The sequence below is a fragment of the Aquarana catesbeiana genome, linkage group LG06 (assembly GCF_042186555.1).
Source record: "Aquarana catesbeiana isolate 2022-GZ linkage group LG06, ASM4218655v1, whole genome shotgun sequence".
Classification (NCBI taxonomy): domain Eukaryota; kingdom Metazoa; phylum Chordata; class Amphibia; order Anura; family Ranidae; genus Aquarana; species Aquarana catesbeiana.
The window spans coordinates 102,152,401-102,169,271 of NC_133329.1; the positions used below are offsets into that span (position 1 = coordinate 102,152,401).

Consider the following 16,871-nt stretch of genomic DNA (forward strand, 5'->3'; position numbering starts at 1 on the left):
GGGGGGGCTGGGGGGGCCGGTATTGTCAGTTGTTTTTACACCTTAATGCATAGAATGTATTAAGGTGAAAAAACTTTTACCTTTACAACCCCTTTAAGGCCTGGGTCACACCTATGCAGTTTGCATATTCCAGGTGCATTTTGTGTTTTTCAATAAAAGTTTTTGATCCATTGAAGTCTATGAAACCAAAAACCAGAAAAAAGTCCCTGGCCCTTTCCATAAAATGCACTTGGTGAACTACATCCATAGGAAACCATGTTAAATGGACTGTAGTGTGTTTCTGCAAAACCGAAAATGCACTAAAAATTACATAGGTGTGAACCAGGCCTAAATGAGGTTTATGTAAGTGTTCCTTTTATGAACGTCGGGTGTAGCAACAGCCAGCCTGGGAGAGTGAGGGTCAGCGCTAAACATGTGCAGATTTTTATCTTAAATGGAATCTGCCAGAAAAGGAATATGGCAGCTGCCATTGGTGACAAGTTACTTGTCGTTTTTTTTTTTTTGTTTCTTTTCTTTGCTCCGTGGATCACCAGCCTGTGCAACAGGCAAGTCAGTTGTTGGGACAACAGATATGCACTTGTTCTGGGTCAGTGACCCACTTTTTTGGGAAGGAAGGATCAGGATGACAGCCTTGGGCAATGCATTTTCAAAAACTAGTCAGCAATGACAGCTCTCCTCTTTCTTTCTTGAAAGATTGCCTTTAAGGATAGCAGTGTGGCAGATCACCTATCTAAATATGTTTGTGCAATCGATACACGTACAGGGCAATCAAATGACATCATGTATTTTTTTTCTTTGAACAATGGCGATTGGATCATTTTTCATACCATGTGTGAGATACCATGGGGTCAAAGCACTTGTCTGTCATTTACCAGGATGTAACTGGGGCTGAATCAAACCGACAAAAGCGTTTCAAGAGAACTGTAGCAGACATAAGGCAGATTGCAGCAGAATACAGGATTTTTCTAGATTGCTTTACCTAAATCTGGGACAGTTATTACATAAAGGGATACAGAAGAATGGTAATCATGTTCAGGGAATGCTCTGTCCCCTTTTGTTGTCACGCAGTGAGCTGATGCCCTCCCTTCCAATACTGAAAGAGTTAAGGGAAGCCCAAAACACCTGCTGTTAAAGAGACAGCATTCCCATTTCCACCTCCCTCCTCCCATTTGGCTGACCTAGAAACCAACATCCAGGCTCTAGGACCCAGCTATGGTCAGTCATGTGACTTGGGGAAGTAGTGATTTGCAGGAGACAGAGCCCTGAACAATGAATAGAATGGGGGGGGGGGGGGGACCAGACATGGGGGGGGGGGGTAGATGGAGATAATGTTTTCAAATGGTTGAGGGAAGAATTTGATGTGTGCATTACTGAATGCAGGTGGGCAATTTATACCAATTTAATAAGGCAAGCAAAGACCATTGATTTTAAAGGTGCAATGCAAGAACCAACCATTATCTATTATTATCTTGCATCCTAAAATCCATGGTAACCAATAATATTCCACATTCCATTATTTCAGTTTAGAACACTAAACCAATGAAATGTTGGAGAGAAAAAAAAACAGCAGAGGTTTAAAGGGAACATCCAATTAATTCAAATTAAAGTAATAAAAATGGATGACCTAAGAACAACCAGCTGATTATAACTGTTGCAAGGAAAACACACACGGTGCTGCCCAATAACGTCTTGTGGCAGGTGGCCCACAATTTCAAATAGACATTGGGCAGAACATAGATGACTAGGGCCATTGATTATGATACACCATGGCTGAAGTCAAGTTTTGGATATTTACATGCAGAGCACTCTAGCAGTCTCCTGTAAACCCAGAGCAGTTTCTAACAGTGTTGTATAACATGACATCTCTTCAACATTGGCAGTGGTAAAAATGGGTTTTAATTAGGCTTGCTGGCTAAAAGTTCTGCAAGTCAGATATGGTTGGAGACAGGGGATGCTACGTTGGAGTGTTCCACAGAAACACCCTTATTTAGGACTCTATGGCGTCTTACATCCAGATTCTATTGGAGTTGTAGTGTACCTTGGAAACCCCCCTATTTAGGACTCTATGGTCCCTACATGCAGATTCCATTGGAGTTGGAGTATACCTTGGAAACACCCCTATTAAGGACTCTATGGTCCCTACATCTAGATTCCATTGGAGTTGGAGTGTCCCTCAGAAACACCCCTAATTAGTACTCTATTGCCCTTATATCCAGATTCCATCGGAGTTGGAGTGTCCCTCGGAAACACCCCTATTTAGGATTCTATAGCCCCAATATCCAAATTCCACTGGAGTTAGAGTGTCCCTCGGAAATACCCTTATTTAGGGTTCTATGGCCCCTACATCCAGATTCCATTGGAGTTTGAGTGTCCCTCAGAAACACCCCTGTTTAGCACTCTATGGTTCCTTACAACCAGATTCCACTGGTGTTGAAGTGTCCCTCAGAAACACCCCATTTAGCACTCTATGGTCCTATACAACCAAACTCCAATGAGCTTATTAGGAAAGCCAGGGTTGACCACAAAGTGAAGTAACCCACAGCAGATTTGGATCCACTGGGAGATTTATGGTTGGTTGCATATTGGTGAGTATTGCTCTTTGTCTTACTGAAGTCCTTCATTCTCTGATACAGTATAGGTGCTGTGAACAAGGCTCATTGCCAAAACTAGTCTGCTGCTGACTGTACTCACTGTGAAGGCTTTACAATAAATGCGCTTAAAGTTATGGAGTTGCCTGCTGCTTCTTTTTCTTGATGGCCGTTTGTCTGTTGGTGTGTGGGAGGACACCTCGGCTTGGACACCCTGACTGCAAACTTCCAAAGTAGACTTTGTTTTCCACTGTTCTGGGCCATACAAATTGTGATGGAATAGTATAGGTGATACATGCTGAATCCGGATTAGTTGCTATGGGAAACCTTATTTCATACATTTGTGCTAGTTCTTCCAACCAACCAACTAGATTTCTTTTTTTTTAGTTACCAAGTAAATAAAAACTGACATATCATTGGCCACTATTGGGAAAAGCTTCATTTTGTTCTCCATTTTCCTTAAAAAAATGGGATTGGATGAAATAGAGTGCTAGCAAGAGGGCCAGATAACGTTGTCACAGAACAGCAAGAGAGAATATAGCGGAGAAGAGTAGACAGAGGAGAAGGAGGGAGAACAGAAGAGACGGATAGAGTGCAGGGGAGGGGGAAGCACACAGGATAAACAGGGAGTGGAGAGATTGTCACACAGAATACACACAGAAATAGGGATACGGGGAGAAGAGACAGCAAGAATAACAGAGGGATGAAACAGAGAGCGGCTTAGACTGGGAGAGACACGCGAGGACATTGACCAAGGAGGGAGAGCAGCCTGGAAGAGAACAGCAGAATGAGCTGGGAAGAAGGGAAGGATAGCATTGGCTGCAGGGACTGAGATTACAAACCTGGGAAGGGATAGAACAGCCCAGGCTATAGAAACAAGACAGAACACGGCAAGAGAATAGCACAGGGTGCAGAGACAAAGAGCAACGGCACAGTGTACAGGAACAGAACCAGGGAAGGAAGGACAACACAGTGTGCAGGAACAGAACCAGGGAAGGAAGGACAACACAGGGTGCAGGAACGGACACAGAACCAGGGACAAAAGGACAGCACAGTCTGCAGGAACAGAACCGGAACCAGGGAGGGAAGGACAACACGGTGTGTAGGAACAGAACCAGAACCAGGGAAGGAAGGACAACACAGTGTGCAGAAAACAGAGCCAGGGAAGGAGGGACAATACAGGGTGCAGGGACAGACACGGAACCAGGGAAGGAAGGACAACACAGTGTGCAGGAACGGACACAGAACCAGGGGGAAGGAAGGACAACACAGTGTGCAGTAACTGACACAGAACCAACAAAAAAGGGACAGACATAGGACCTACAAAGCAAGGACAATATAGTGTGCAGGAAGCAACACAGAACTAGAAAAGGACAGACAGCACAGTGTACAGGAACAAACACAGAACCAACAAAAGGAAGGACAGCACAGTGTTAAGGAACCAAAGCAGAACCAGAGAAGGACAGGCAGCACAGTGTACAGAAGACTACACAGATTCCGGGAAGGAAGGACAGCACAGTGTGCAGGGACTGACATAGACCCAGCAAAGGATACAGCACAGTTTGCAAGAACTGACACTCAACCAGCAAAGGGAGGACAACACGGTGTTCAGGAGCAACAAAAGGCTGACATAGAGAAGAGAAGGAACATAGATGGTGACAGAGGGTGCAGGTGGCAGACAGGAGAAGGAGCTCTAGAGCAGACAGTCTGGCTTGCTTCATCTCTGTCCCTGATCACAGCTGGTCTCGGCAATTAAGGTGTGCAGGTCTGCCCAGACAGAGGACAGGTCAGGACAGAGAGGCAGGCCCAACTTGTGCATTTCTGGGGGGGCCCTTGATTGGTGTGTGACTGGACCAGGCTTTGGCTGCAAAAGACTCTCCAGGACAGTTGGACACGGGATGAAAGGAGCAGGGGGGTTCTCCCAACCTGCATCTGATTACTGACGGCTACAGGTAAGGCAGCCCAGTATCTGCAGACTAGCCATGCACCATTAATCTCTGCCGCTCCAGGCCAATGCTAACTCTTGTGTCCACCTCTAAACCAAGCATCACTCTTACAAATGTATACCCACCCTAAAAAGCTAGCTTGCCAGACTATGCACTTTGACCCCTTCCTTGCCAGACCTATCAATGGCCTTTGCCTATTTGCTATTAAAGACCTGCAGTGCATTGCCCAGTGATACATTACCTCTTAATTAAACCATGATCTATGGCAAGCTCCCCAACTCCCTTCTTTTTTAAGCCAGAGATAACATTACTTCCTTAACACTTTTTTTCTGCCTGGCAACTGCAGACCATCGCTTCAGATATCCTATTAACCACGCTCAGAGTCCAAGGCCTGCAGAACATTGCTCGGTTACCCAGTCCCTACTACACCACAGATCACAGCCATAACCTTTTAAGGCTCAGTTTGATATCTTAGAGAATTCGCTGAAGGAAATTCATTAAATAACTAAAAACTCACACATTTATCGAATATCAGGCCTCTCCAGACAAGGAAGGGTTAAGTGAGTCCTAGGCCAAATTAATAAAAAAAAATTAATTAAATAGATTGTTCTCATTTTATAAATATGGTCACCACCTTTAAAAAAAAAAAAAAAAAATCCAGCGTTTTTATCTTTTGAACGCCTGCCCTATTAATAACATTGACAACAAGCCCCATTTTTCCTGGCCCGGCCTTTAAAATACCAGCCAGGTGGCACCCTATGGCTAAGTATTACAAAGGCATGACTTAACAGCAGTGGAGGTTGGCATGTCCTGGAAAGTATGTGTACATCTGTGTACTTAAGCCTCTCAACAACTACACAATGCTTGTGTACATTGAAAGACACAGGGCCGCTCTGTATGAATGATGTCTACAGAAACATCAGTGTGTGGATGGACACGGCTACCTCTGCAGCACTGTACATTGTTGATGTGTGAGACGGAGGGGTGAATCACAGACCATTCAGAAGGTCTGTAGGATAATGTGATTCATTATCCATGCCTAGGTCTGTGCCGCTCTCCTTGTTTCTAGGCATGAGAACATGCAGATATTTCTCACAAAGGGAGCAATGAAAAACCTAAAGATCCATTGAACCAGGGCCTCACCATTAAGGGCCCCTTCTGCTTCTGTAATGTCCACCTCCTAGGCAATTTCTCTAGTTATACAGAATATTACTTTTATAGAAATCATATACAGGTACCTAAACAACATATGCATTCTTTTTTTTTTTTTTTTTTGCGAATGTATTTGAAAATGTTATTGCTACTTGCATAGATTATTGTGTAACAAGATAGCTTTGGGCCCCATAGCAGTTGCATGGTCTGCTTTGGCTATAGGTAACACCTTGCTTTGGTCATTAGGCCATGTGCAGACCCGCGCCATAACTAGGAATTGAAAAATCTGTGCATTGCTTAAGGATGGCTTCCATTTCTCTAATGAATAGGGTTCATGCTCTGCTAGTGCGCAGGCCCGTGTTAATCAAGGGATGGGAAAGGACACTGGCTAATGGCCTACGAGACGGAGCATGGGTTATACAGTAAACTATAGAAGAGCGGAGAGAAGGTCTAGTGGTCAGTAAATTTCTGCTCTTTTGTGGATTGGGTAAATTGATCCTTTCAAGGTTCTTGTAAATGTGTTCCAGTTCAACTGATTGGTGGAGAGTGGTACCATTCATAAATCCCAGCAATAAATCTGGTGAAATTTGGTAATTTCCGACTCATAGTTTATATTTAGATAAATTAGATTTGCTTAAGTTTCAGGTCCGATTGCCTACCTTGTAAAGAAACCCATACCTCAGCTTCTTGTTACTAGAGGAAGATGGTACCACTTATTATAAATGGAACCTGCAGTGATAGAAAAATGTTGGCTGCCATCACTGAAATCCTCCTGAAAATTCAGAATCGCAGAGCTGAAACGCACATGCAGCTAGTGAAGTGAAAGGGAAGGCAGAACACCTCATCTACACAGGGCCGGGACAAGGGGTGGGCAGGAGGCGCGGCTGTCCTGGGCACTGTGGTATCATGTGAGGTAGGAGGAGCAGCAGGGGGGTAAGAATTGTCCTAGGAGGAGAAATTTGGGGGTGTGCTAGGAAAGGTAATTTGGGGGGATTTGAGTTGAAAGGGGGGATGGGGGAAGAGGATTTGTACAAGGGGGGGGGGGCTTGGGGTGTGCGTGCTAGATGAGGTGATATGGTAGAGGGTGAGGGGGATTGGTGGGAACATTTTTTTTGGGGGATTTGTGCCAGTTGGGATGTATTTGTGCTGGGGCGGGGGGTATTTGTGCTAGTGGGGATGGCTAGGGCGTATTTGTGCTAGGAGGGGAAATGTGGGAGGGATTTGTGCTAGGAGGGGGGATTGTCCCGGGACGGGGGAATTTGAGGGGTAGAGGAATTGTGCTAGACTGAGTGATTTTTTTTTTTGGGGGGGGGGGTTGCAGAGAGAGAGGATTTGAGGTGGGAGGGGAGAAGGACGGGGCAAAAAATTGTGCTGAGAGGGGGGATTTCAGCAGGGGGACAGATTTGTCCTGGGAGAAGGGGGAATTTATGCTTGGGGGTAAGCATGCTGATGCATAATGTTCATACATCTTGTGGGGGGGCGCAGTTTGGCATGTTCTCCCTAGGCTCTAGATGACCAGCACTGCATCTACATACTAGCGCTTAGCCAGTGGCTTAAAGTATTGAAGCCAAAGGTTAAGCACGACAGCCAGGCAACTGGCATTTTCGGGCGAAGGCCAGCAATGGCTGATTTTTTTTTAAAAAAAAGGATTGGATGCATCATTTTTCAGTTTCTGAGAATAATGTAATCTTGTATGTTGTTGGTCATATTTAAAAGAATAGGACATGATGTACGAAAATTCACTGCAAGAAAAATGTCTTGTTGCTCAGAGCAACCAGTCCAAATCCTTGTATCATTATTAAACATGCAGCAAATATAGTTCATTGGTTATTAATAGTCCCATAGAACCTATGAATAAAAAGTATGCCAACAAGAACATTTCTTGTTGTCCGTTGCAACCAGTCAGAATTTGTCTTTTATTATACAACTTTGCTTTACAGATGTGATTGGAAGCTAATTGGTGGCTATGAGTAACAAGAAATGGTCTTGGTTGCACATTTTTATACATATACCTCTATAGTGTTTATCTTATTCTGCAGTTCTTAGCAGTACTGCAGTACTCTTAAACCTAAATTTTTGAGCCCTAACAGAAAAGATACTACTTCAAAACCAACAAACTGTTAAAGTGATTGTAAACCTCAGACATGAAATATGAACAAAGCATATCCTTTTGTAGTGTGTACTTTTCTCAGTTCAAAGCACTGTGATTGCTGTCTGCTGCCTCATTTCTCTGCTATTTGGATCAGTCACTTCTGACAAATTTTGCTGACACCAAGAGGTAAAATGGTGACAGGGGAGGAATCTCCAGCACACAGCCAGTGAATGACAGCCTCAGCTCTGTTCCTGTGTGCTGGGTGAAGGGGGTGTGTCCCTTCCCTCCAATCCACTCTCATCTTCTCACTGAGAGCTGCAGAGTGTGACTTCAGCTCTCCAATCCTGGATTTTTCTTTTGTAAGTTCAGACATACAGTATAAATTCTGAACAGATGTAGAGAAGAGAAGAGTGCAGATAAACACGTACAACTTCTGATGGAAGATTTGTTTCAACTCTGTGTATCACATGATGCCAGTCACTTCACTGGGTATATGTGAGGGTTTACAACCACTCTAACTACAATAAAGGTACAAGTAGAAGGAATCTTACTTCACAAATCAGTGGAGGTCCTACATATCCTACATCCCAACCACTCTGCTACAAACCAGGGGAGGCTTGTAGCAGAGTGGTTGGGATGTAGGATATGTAGTACCTCAACTGATTTGTGAAGTAAGATTCCTTCTACTTGTACCTTTATTGTAGTTAGAGTGCCCCACTGACCAAAGGGTGCAAGTTCAAGGACAAGGATGAAGCAGCTCAACCTCAAAAAGTCTAGAATATGTTTATTGATGACATCCAATAAAGAGAAAGTCCACCTGCTCTGATTACACATTTAATTCCATCAGGAATTTGTTAGAAAGTGTATCTCTCTATGACTAAGCTTTTGGTGGAGCGAAACACATCAGAAGAGTAGGTGGACCTTCCATGTAGTGGATGTCATCAATAAATAAATTCTGGACTTATGGAAGTTGAGCAGCTCCATCATTGTTTGGTTGCTATTGAGGTCCTGCTAGGGCGGTCTACAGCAAACCTCAATAGATTTGTGAAGCAAAATTTCTACATGGCCTCAATGCAAGAGTCACTACTCCTGCACTGAGGCAGGGTTAAAGGTTCTGTGCAGATCCTGGTGGTGGTGGTGGTGTTGATTTAGACATGTACAGGAAGGCCTTTCAATGCCTGTCCTTTGAAATCCCAGGGCACGTATCAGGTCCTAGACACATTTTTTTTTTTTTTTGTAGATCATAAAAAGTCTTTAGTTTGAGTCAAAAATAGCTTGATTCAGCAGCTCTCTATAAAGCAGAGGTCTTCCCAATCAAGGGGGTCACTAGACATGAGTAATGTATTTGTATTCAAACTGGAAGGAGAGCCAAACACACGTCATGAAAGTCCAAGTATGTATTTTATTGACCCATAAATGCAAAAGTATAACAAGATGCCAAAACGTTTCGGCTTCTTGAGGTTATACGTTTACCATCTGCCCACGCGTTTTGGCTTCTTGTGGTTATACTTTTGCCATTTGTGGTTTAATCAAAAACATTTACTTGGACTCTCATCACATGTGTTTGGATTCAGGGTTTGAATACACATAGATGCCCTTATAATGAAGTCACCCATGTGTAAGTCAATTACCTGGCATTGTAGGTTGTTTTTTAAGCCAGCCTTATGTTAGCACATTTTTCATTGGTGGCAACAAGAAAAGAGGGCACTTCACCCATTACCTTTGCCACAGCTTTTTTTACAAGTCTCTAGCACTATTTACTTTTAGTGTGTGTCCAGAATGTCCCCAGCATGTTGTAAAATATGATAAAAAGTACTTCCTATGCTCAGGTTTGCTGTCTCTTGGTTGAAAGATCTTACATGACTTGGTAACTACAGTCAGTGCCCAACTATTTGCATCTTAAACTGAACCTGGGGACAGGGCTGGTGCAAGGATTTTTGACACCCCAGGCGAAACCTCATTTTGCCGCCCCCCCTTGGCTCCACCCCCTTTGCCCTGCTCATGTATACCCCAACTTTTTAATGAAGCGCCCATCAAATGCAGCCACACCAGCACCCATCAAATGCAGCCTCACCAACGCCCATCAATGCAGCCTCACCAGCGCCCATCAAATGCAGCCTCACCAGAACCCATCAAATGCAGCCTCACCAACACCCATCAATGCAGCCTCACCAACGCCCATCAAATGCAGCCTCACCAGCGCCCATCAAATGCAGCCTCACCAACACCCATCAATGCAGCCTCACCAACACCCATCAATGCAGCCTCACCAACGCCCATCAATGCAGCCTAACCAGCACCCATCAAATGCAGCCTCACCAACACCCATCAATGCAGCCTCACCAGCACCCATCAAATGCAGCCTCACCAACACCCATCAAATGCAGCCTCACCAGTGCCCATCAAATGCAGCCTCACCAGCGCCCATCAAATGCAGCCTCACCAGCACCCATCAAATGCAGCCTCACCAGCGCCCATCAAATGCAGCCTCACCAGCACCCATCAAATGCAGCCTCACCAGCACCCATCAAATGCAGCCTCACCAGCGCCAATCAAATGCAGCCTCACCAACGCCCAAAAATGCAGCCTCATCAGCACCCATCAAATGCAGCCTCACCAACACCCATCAATGCAGCCTCACCAACGCCCATCAATGCAGCCTAACCAGCACCCATCAAATGCACCCTCACCAACACCCATCAAAGCAGCCTCATCAGCACCCATCAAATGCAGCCTCACCAGCGCCCATCAAATGCAGCCTCACCAGCACCCATCAAATGCAGCCTCACCAGCGCCCATCAATGCAGCCTACCAGTGTGCATCAAAGAATGTTTGCTTACTAAGTAAGAAAAAAAAATGTTTGCTTGCTTCCATTTATTCGGGAGTGTCTGGGACACAGACACAGTCCTCCGCTGCGCCACTGACACTATGTGGGAACAGAGCGGCGACTGCCTGCTGATGCTGAGACTTAGTTGCTTGCTGCAGAGAGAAGAGAGTAGGAACACCAGTGGCCGGGCGCCCTAGGCAGCAGTGCGCCCTAGGCGGCTGCCTAGTTTGCCTAGTGGTAGCACTGGCCCTGCCTGGGGATTGCCCATAAAGTAAGGGAGGATCAGGGCCGTCTTTAATATTGATTAGACACTGGGCAAACATTTTCTTGGGCCCTCCCGAATCCACTTATCAACTATTTGCGAGCTCAAGGGGCAGCTGCTTTGGGCCCCACAACAATTACTGGGCCCGGAGCAGCTTCCTCTTTTGCCCTTTGTTAAAGATGGCCCTGGGGAGGGTTATAACACCTATTCGATTTTGTTTCGCCATCTGTGTCCCATTGCAGGGATTTCCCCTCACTTCCTGTCCCATAGCCAAACAGGAAGTGAGAGGAAATCCCTGAAAATTAAGGGAATTTCTTGGGGACCCCCCAGTTCACCAAAACTAGTGTCCCCATTGGAAGAATTCCCCTCTTTTACTTTTCTGGTGACAACCCAAAATTTGGGATTTTCTTTTACTTTCAATGATAACGGTAAACGCGACAAATAGAGAGGGTGACTCTCCCTAATGGGGACACAGACACCAATACAAAACTGACAGGGGTTCTAATTCATCTCTACTCTATCCTAAACTAAAAAAAAAAAGTATTGCCCTTGATTATACTTTAGTGTTGGGCCCACCAGCAGTTTGCCCCCCCCACACACACACACACACACACACACACACACACACACACACACACACACCCCATCCTGATGAAAGAAATACCCAGTACTACCTGGTATAGGTGGCCATGTGATCACTTGCATTCCTTTAATATGAAAATGCTGGTTAATGGTTTTTAGATGTTTAGACACTCACTTGGGAATAGGTAGAGACTCCTTAGCTTTTTCCATTTACTCTTCAAATAGCTTGAAGGGAGAAAGGGAAGTGATATATAAGCAGCTATTAAGGCCACCCAAGCACAAATTTATGCAGCTTCCTAATCAATAATATATAAAATATATAACAATATATTTTAAAGCAAGACATTTAAGTACCAGAATTTGACTTGGTATCAGCCTCTTGCATTTTACCGTACAGCAGAGCTCAGAAAGGGGGAGACAGAAGCAGTACAGAGAGCAATCAGGTGTGATGCAGTGCAGGAAGCACGTGGATAGGAGGAGAGAGCAGTGTTATAGAAAGTGAAAACATCAGTCTGCTACTTCTCCTTTCACTCGTGGGGAGGAAACCTGTAAGTGAAAGCATGAGTGCAGCAGAGCAAAATCAGGCCCCTCCCATACCAGGCAAGATTTGGTTGTGTGGCACAGCTGTGGAAATTGTAGAAGTGGATGAAAAGGAAATCCAAATCATTTAGCACATGAAACAGTTCTTATATATGTATTTCATGTGTGTTTGTGGAGTAAACCTTTAAGGCCTCATTCACATGGGCATACTACAGTTTACGTACCCATGTGATAGCTGTGTTTACCAGTACAGGGGTGTGCAGGTGTTCTGTGCATCCCCGTGCAGGCAGTCCCATTCATGTTAATTGGGACACAGGCATGGGCCCTGATCCTAATTTGATATCCATATGGCCCCAAACCCCCACGGTCTGCGTTCAGGGCGGTGCACACGTACAGATGTCAAATTGATGACAGCAGCCATGTCCATGCAGCTGCTGCATCCCAATTAACATAAATAAGACTGCCTGCATGGGGATGCATGGAATACCTGTGCATTCTCGCACTGGTAAACACAGCCATTACCGGGGCGTACGCTGTAGTACACACATATGAATGAGGCCTAAGGCTCAGTACATTAAGATTGATAAGTCATTTTTATGTGCCCTAATGATTTCTCCGCAGTCAGAATACACTGACACTGAGGCTGATCCGTAGATTGACTTCTGTACAACCACTGTCCCCATACATAGATCGAAATTTGTCCCATCCCTGCTGAACCGGACGAAGTTCAATCCATGGATGCTCAGATCTAGTCAGTCTAATGCTGTGTACACACGACCGATCTTTTCGACCGAACTGGTCAGACGGAACGAATCCGTCAGACAATTCGATCGTGTGTGGGCTTCATCGGACCTTTTCTGTCGAAAAATCTGTCCGACTTTAGAAATAGAACATGTTTCAAATCTTTTGCGACGGACTCAATCCGATTGAAAAATCCGTTTATCTGTATGCTAGTCCGATGGACAAAAAAGGACACAAGGGCAGCTATTGGCTACTGGCTATGAACTTCCTTATTCTAGTCCGGTCGTACGTCACCACGTTTGAAACGATCGGACTTTGGTGTGATCGTGTGTAGGCAAGTCCGTTTCGTTGGAATTCCGTTGGAACTCCGACGAAAAGTCCTTCGGAGTTCAGTCCGACGAAAAGTCCGGTTGTGTGTACATGGCATAAGTTGCCAAGAGCAGTCAATAGTTCCTCTTCTCATTGGGTAAGATATATGAACTTATATATATATGTGTGTATGTATGTATGTATATATATATATATATATACATATATATATATATATATATATATATATATAAAAATAATAAAACAATAATATATAGTAATAATAATGGTTCCTGTTTTTGCCTCATATGTAACGTCACCAGCCATGACATTTTGGTTAATAAAGGGGGTGAGATTTAGTAGAAAGGGGTGGAGCTTTGCATCGCTAGCGTTTGGTACTTTTATGAAATGGCGCTCAATATGTTGAAAATTGTATCCTAACGATGACAGCTCCTAGCTGCCATAATGAAGGAAGGTCCTTATTATGTCTGTATGTTGAAGAACACTTTCTGTAGTCAAAGAGTGCATTGGAAAGCCTGAAATCTTCCCTTGTCTACCCCCATGGGCCTTATTTATCAAAGAGCTTCAGGGAAAGCTTGTCAAAGATTCATCTAAAAGCCGCATAAGAGCTCTCTGACAAAACAGCTGTCTCAGTCAACTCATTGCAGCCAATCATATTCAAACCTGCACCAAAAAATGACGGTGGGAGACATAAAGTTTAAGTCTAATTGATTGCTGTGACCCGAACAAGTCATCTCTTCCTACAGCATTTATAATACAGCCTGCTGAGAAATTTCTAATCTGAAATATCTTATAAGCATACAAGGTAGACATGTGCAGAATAGAAAAATTTGTTTAGTTTCGCTTAGATTCGTTACGTTACTAATTTTGTTTCATTCGTTCGCTTCAGAATTTGTATAATTTTGTTTTGTTCATTAACTTTCTAATGAGTTCCAAATTTCAGGAACACTTCGAATTCGGATCAGTCGAAAAATTGTCTACCATTTCGAATTCTGTGTGAAGAATAGCTGGTTGTTAAGGAGCAGACCGGGGAGCTAACCGCCGCAAACATAATCCCAGTTACGTAATCCCAGTTATACTGCGGCAGGTTGGCACTGGTGCGCGAGCCGTCGTAGCTGTACGTCAGCTCTCTAAGACTATGTAGCAGTGCCCGCAGCGTGTCCCCGAGCCAATAACCGTTGTGCACCCACGATCGCACGTGGCAGAGTGAGAACCGGGATTTGTGTGTGTAAACACACAAATCCCGGTTCTGTCAGAGGAGAGGAGACAGATCATGTGTTCCTACTAAGTAGGAATAACAATCTGTCTCCTCCTCCAGTCAGCCACATTCCCCCCACAGTTAAGCCTCGTACACACGATTGGATTATCGTCAGGGAATTGTGTGATGACAGACTGTTTGCCTAAAATCTGACCGTTAGTACGCTCCATCAGACAATTGTTGTCCAACTTTCTGCCAACAAATGTTGGATGGCAGGCTAGTAAATTTTCGGCGGACAACAGTCTGTTGTCAGATTTTCGTATCGTGTGTACACAAGTCTGTCACACAAAAGTCCAAAGTACAAACACGCATGCTCGGAATCAATGGTCACCAAACACGTCATTAGCAGAAGGTGCCCAAAGGGTGGCGCTCAAGAGCTGAAATTCCACGTAGTACGTCACTACGTTCGTGTTTGTTGGCTGACAATTGTGTACCGTTTGTATGCAAGACAAGTTCCCGGGACACACGCCCTTCGGACAAAAGTCTGACGCTCTGTTGGCCAACAATCAGATCGTGTTTACAAGGCTTTAGAAATGCACATGAGAACACAGTTAACCCCTTAATCGCCCCTAGTGTTAACCCATTCCCTGCCAGTGACATCTATACAGTAATCAGTGGCTATTTTTAAATCTAATCGCTGAATAAATGTCACTACGGGTTCCAAAAAAATGTCAGAAGTGTCCGATCTGTCCGTCGCAATGTTGCAGTCCCGATAAAAATCGCAAATCACCGTCATTACTAGTAAAAAAAAAAAAAAAGATAATAAAAATGCCATAAATCTAGCCTCTATTTTGTAGACGCTATAACTTTTGCGCAAACCAATCAATATACGCTTATTGCGATTTTTTTAACCAAAAATATGTAGAAAAACATATATCGGCCTAAACTGATGAAGAATTTTTTTTTTTATTTTTGGGGATATTTATTATAGCAAAAAGTACAAAATATTGTGTTTTTTTTTTTCAAAATGTTTACTCTTTTTTGTTTATTGCGCAAAAAATAAAAATTGCAGAGGTGATCAAGTATCACCAAAAGAAAGCTCTATTTGTGGGGAAAAAAAAATTTGTTTGGGTACAATGTTGCATGGCCGTGCAATTGTCAGTTAAAGCGACGCAGTGCCGTATCGCAAAAAAATGGCCTGGTCAGGAAGGGGGCAAATCCTTCCGGGGCTGAAGTGGTAAAAAAACGATGACCCATCAGCTGTCAGTGGGCTTCCCCACTGGCAGCTGAAATTTAAACTAAGGAATGCTGGCAATTAAAAATTCAGGAAAAAAAACAGCGTGGGGTCCCCCCCAATCCATACCAGGCCGTGGCACAATAAAAAAAAAAATTGGCGTGGCCCCCCTCCACCCCAAAATCCATATCAGACCCTTATCTGAGCATGCAGTCCGGCAGGTCAGGAAAGTCTCTATCCCCCACCCCCCCCCCCCCCCCCACTTCCACCTCAAAGCACCGTGTCCCAAAGTTGATGGGGACAAGGGCCTCTTCCCCACAATACAATTTATATTCAGACTGAAACTAATTGCACATGATCCTATCAAAAGTGTCTCTTTAAAATGCAAGTACTATGCATACTATTAGTGCCTCTAGAGCAGCCTTTCTGAACCTTTTCAACATTGGAGGAAACCTTGAAATAATTTTTTGGTCTCAAGGAACCCCTACTAATAATTACTATATCTATAGCTCACAGTATAATAGTGTGATGATCAGTGGGATAAATGCTCCTTAAAGTAGAATTCCTGCTAAAACATGACTAATCCTAAAAATGTCCCCTACTAGGTGTCTCTCCTAAAACCTATGCTGACTAACCTGTGAAAGAAAGATCTATATGCTTACCTATATTCAGTCCAGTCCCATGTGATCCAGCTCCCCTGTGTCAGCCAACAGTGGCTGCAGGGGAGAGGAGGGAGCACTGACAACATATTGGCCATAGTAAGCTTATGGGTGATATCACCGTTCACAGGCATTACCAGCTTTTGTCAAGCAGTCTTTCCTTTCCCTTACAGCCAGGACTGGCTGACATAGGGGAGATCACGTGGCTGGACCAGAGCGGCCTTTAAATAGTTAAGTATGTGGATCTTTCTTACACAGGTTGATCAGAATAGGTGTTAGGATGGCATGTGGGGGGAACATTTTTAAGGCTACGGTGTGACTATCTAATTTGTTTGTGATAAATAGACTGCTGCTAGGATATAAGGTACAGTGTCCCTTTCAAAATTTGCTATGCGTCAAACCCAGTGCTGTCTAGAACAATGTGGTTCCCTATTCAAGGGCAATTAAATAATACAAAATCAAAACCTAGCCCTTTCAAAATTAGACAAAAATTCCAAGGTGATAATATTGAAATCATGAATAAAGTTCATAATTAAAGTGCAAATTAGTGCCGTCTTCAAAGTGCAAAGATCAAGTTAGGGCTAGTTTACACTTGCTTCAAAACTTGGCTTCGGACACGCTTGGTTAAAGCTCTCTGAACGCCAGTGAAAGGCCCTATCACTAAATGAAATGGTTAGCTTGCAGTCCTGTTTACACCTGCTTTTGCTTGGTGCTTCGATG

General features: G+C 44.0%; 1 protein-coding gene across 2 annotated transcripts in view; it reads left to right on the forward strand.

The window, feature by feature from the left end:
- Window positions 1-16,871, forward strand: part of LOC141148802 (serine/threonine-protein kinase SBK1-like) — a 153,746-nt gene that overhangs the window by 95,040 nt on the left and 41,835 nt on the right. The window contains exon 1 of one of the 2 annotated variants that reach the window (XM_073636562.1): window positions 3,097-4,540. The exons of the other annotated variant lie outside the window; for it this stretch is intronic. The gene's annotated coding sequence lies outside the window, so the exon portion shown is untranslated. Of the gene's footprint in view, window positions 1-3,096; window positions 4,541-16,871 lie in introns of those variants that run through there. 2 annotated transcript variants of the gene reach the window in all.